A 4,100-nucleotide genomic window follows, 5' to 3' on the forward strand; every position below is an offset into this window, starting at 1 on the left:
GCATGACAGGTCCTTGCTCTCCCTGGGGAAAGGCAAGGAGCTTTCAGTTAGGAGTCTCCTGTGAAGGAGCACCATGATGGCCATTTCTGATCCCTTCATCCAGCTGTTGTGAAAAGAGGCAAAGGAGGCCACAGAGCAAGAAAATGCTGAGTCTGGCAGACAAGAGAATGGACAGTTCTGCCCTCATTTGTGCTAGTCGTTAACGTACCACTTTTAAACTCCATGATGCTACTTATTTCCCTTCATTGTGTAGGTGTAGTTGCGTCTAGAATGAATTCTAAACCAAAGTCTCTTACGAAGCTTTAGTTTTCGGGTTGCCTATGAGGTATTTAGTCACACCAATTATGTAACAGAGCTGTCACAGACAATGTGGCTTTGCAAGGGTCCACCTTCTTGTTTATTGGCAATCAGGGAATGAATGCTCTCAAATTGACGCAGGAGCCTGGACTGTCCCCATTTTATAGAAGCCACATAAATTGCCTCAGGACTCTACAAGAGCTGCCCAAGACCCTCATGGCTATGAGATTTCTATCTGTGGGTCATGAATCTGTTTCCCATGAAAGATTCTATATTCCAGTCAAGAGACACTCAATCCTGGTGTAAGTTTTGTTCTCTCAAGACATTATAAAGGAGGCAAAATGATGGAAAGAAAGGATACCAGGGTGGGAACCCAGTTCTGCCTCAAACTAGCTGGGAGACCGGAGGCAAGTCCTGGAAGGCCTCAGTTTCCCTGTCTACAAGTGTTACATTGGACTGGATGGTCTGGAAGTCCTGTCACACCCTGAGATTTTGTAGGACTGTTAAAATATCTGAATGTCTGAGGTCCTTAAAAAATAGGTATGCCCCTCCCCTCCCCAATTTAGACTAGATTTGCTAAGTATGGTGTTCCCCTAGTCCCCAATAACACACTGCCTCCTGATCTGCCCTGGCTCCCCAGGGAGGAATGAAAGAAAGGGTTTGTGACACACAAAAGTATAAAGGTAGTGACAGCTGACCTTTAGTAGAAATGAGTCTTGCCTTTACACAGCTCTGTATAACAACTGGCTATGCTTTTTCCTCTCCCCACCCCAAGCCTACTCTTTTAAGCATGCAGCGGGTATTCCCCACCTCCTATTTCTCCTTATTCCATCAGGGGACCCTGACGAAGGAACAAAGGAGTCTTACACAGAGGAGGTCTCAAGTACCAAACGGCAGCTACGTGATGATGGCAGGTAGGTCTGACACTAAAAAGAGGTTGTGTCCAGCAGAACCCAATTCCATAGGAGTCCCAGCTCCAAGGCTGGGAGGCAGCAGGCGTGGAGGACAAGCTCCCTGCTGAGAATCGGTCTGCAGGACCCACCGGAGGATGCCGTGGCTGCGCAGCGCCGGAGCGCGTTGTCGTAGATGGTGTTCACACTGGTGCAGACGGGCTGCTGCTGCAGCTCCGTCACCCGACAAGCAACGAGCCCGCCAGCCACACGTAACAGCAGCGGCAGCAGCAGCCCCAGCACAGCCCAGATCGAGTGTGGTTCCCGGATGGTGGCTTCCGGGGCCGAGAGCCGGACTTAGATTTCGGGGCTTGATCTGTTTCCTTCTTAGGTTCCTTCTGCTCCTGGTTGGCTGCTTTGAGGGCGTCCTACTCCTTTCTCCGGCGCTCCTTCTCTTCCGCCTTCTCCCGCGTCCGCAGTTCCGCTCCGGAGCCTCCTTAGCTCGCTGCTTGGCCTCCCACGTCTTCTCGGCCTCGCGGTCTATTTCCAGGTGCCGCTGCCTCTTTCGCTCCTGATCGAGCTGTACCGCCTTCGTGTGCTCTAACACCCTGTTGGCGCACTGCTCATGCTGCTTCTCGTCCAAGCAAGACAGGATCCAGGGGGTTATTCTTCAGGCCCAGCCACTTCAGACTCCTGAGCTGAGCAAAGCTGACAGGCAGGGTGACCAGCCTGCTGTTGAGGAGGGCCAGGTGCTGGAGGTTGACCAGGAGGCCGAAACCTGCTGTCAGCTGCCGTAGTTTGTTCTTACTTAGGTCCAGCTTCACCAGGTGTGTGAGGCCAGGCCACGGAAATCCGACGGAAGGGTAGTCAGTTTATTGCAGGACGGATCCAGTATGGTGGCCTTTGGGGGGAGTGGGGGGCAGCCAACTCCTTGACCAGGACCTCATTCAGGTCGCTGAGGCTCAGGGCCAGCTTGTTGCTGTCCAGCTCATCGCGGAGGTTCCCGCCCTGGCTACCGGCCTTGGTCATGGTGACGCCAGCTGAACGGGGCTCGACGGGCAAGAGAAGGGGTGAGAAGCCGCTAGGTGGCTCAGCAGACTCGCACCCAACCGACAATGCCTGTGTCCCCTGCCACCTATCTGCTTCCCGGTTGGCACTCTGAGCCCCACGCCCCGTTCCCACCGGTGCAGCCGCGACAACGATGAGGAAGTAACTCATCCCACCAAAGTTATTCAACTAAAATGTTCAGTCACCATGTGCACCTAGGTTTTTCTTTTTTTTTTTTTAACAGTTTTTAGAGATGTAATTCACACACCATACAAGTCACTCATTTACAGCCACTATGGAGAACAGTATGGAAGTTCCTTAAAAAACTACAAATAGAACTACCATATGACCCAGCAATCCCACTGCTGGGCATATACCCTGAGAAAACCATAATTCAAAAAGAGTCATGTACCACAATGTTCATTGCAGCTCTATTTACAATAGCCAGGAGATGGAAGCAACCTAAGTGTCCATCATCAGATGTATGGATAAAGAAGATGTGGCACATATATACAATGGAATATTACTCAACCATAAAAAGGAACTGAACTGGGTCACTTGTAGAGACATGGATGAACCTAGAGATTGTCATACAGAGTGAAGTAAGTCAGAAAGAGAAAAACAAATATCGTATATTAACGCATATATGTGGAATCTGAAAAAACTGGTATGGATAATCTTATTTACAAAGCAGAAATAGAGACACAGATGTAGAGAACAAATGTATGGATACCATGGGGGAAGGGGGTAATGGGATGAATTGGGAGATTGGGATTGACATGTATACACTATTGATACTATGTATAAAATAGCTAACTAATGAGAACCTACTGTATAGCACAGGGAACTCTACTCAATACTCTGTAGTGACTATATGGGAATAGAATCTAAAGAAAGAGTGGATATATGTATATGTATAGCTGATTCACTTTGCTGTACAGTACAAACTGATACAACATTGTAAAGCAACTATACTCCAATTTAAAAAAAAAGTGTATGATTCTGTGGCTTTTGGTATATTTACAGTTGTGCAATCATCACCACAATCAGTTTTAGAATATTTTTACCACCCCAGAAAGAAACCCTGTACCCCTTGGCTGCCAGCTCCCAATTCCTCCGTCCCTCCAGCTCTAGGCAACCATTAATCTGCTGTCTCCATATATTTGCCTGTTTTGAACATTTCATATAATGGAAGCATACAGTATGTGGCATTTGTGACTATTTCCTTCAATCAGTGTAAGATTTTTAAGGTTCATTCATGTTGTAGCATGTATCAATACCTCATTTATTTTCATGGCAGAATAACATTTTATTGTACAGATATGTCCCATTCTGTCTATCCATTCATCTGTTAGTGGACATTGTTCTGTTTCCACCTTTTGGCTGCTATGAAGTATGCTACTATGAATGTTCATGTACAAGATTTTGTGTAGACACATGGTTTCATTTCTCTTCGTTCTATACCCAGAAGTGAAAATGTTGGATTCTATGGTAACTCTATGGTTACGCTCTTGAAAACTGCCAGACAATTTTCTAAAGTGGCTGAATCATTTTTCATTCCCACCAGCAGTGTAGGAGAGTTCCAATTTCTCCACTTCCTCACCTACACTTGTTGTTATCTGACTTTTTGATGATAGCCATCCTAGTAGGTATGAAGCAGTATCTCATTTTGGTTCCTATTTGCATTTCCCTGATGGCTAATCCTAGGCTTTCTTTGAAGTGCATCTTAAAATATTTGTTACAGTTATTCAATTCAGTGTTAAAATCCTTGCTCTTAAAGCAATTCAAAAATCAATGAGAAAAAGGAGTGAATGTAAGCTGATAAGAATGTGTGTGCATATACCTATGCACATGTGTGTACACCTT

General features: G+C 46.4%; 1 pseudogene across 1 annotated transcript; it reads right to left on the reverse strand.

Annotated features, from left to right (window-relative positions):
* Window positions 1–1,194: 1,194 nt before the first annotated feature.
* LOC309963797 (leucine-rich repeat-containing protein 59-like) lies at window positions 1,195–2,529 on the reverse strand (annotated as a pseudogene). Its single transcript has one exon. The product of its transcript is annotated as a leucine-rich repeat-containing protein 59-like (transcript).
* Between the last annotated feature and the right edge of the window lie 1,571 nt (window positions 2,530–4,100).

This window comes from Leucopleurus acutus (assembly GCF_964270905.1).
Source record: "Leucopleurus acutus genome assembly, chromosome: 7".
In the NCBI taxonomy this organism is placed as follows: Eukaryota; Metazoa; Chordata; class Mammalia; order Artiodactyla; family Delphinidae; genus Leucopleurus; species Leucopleurus acutus.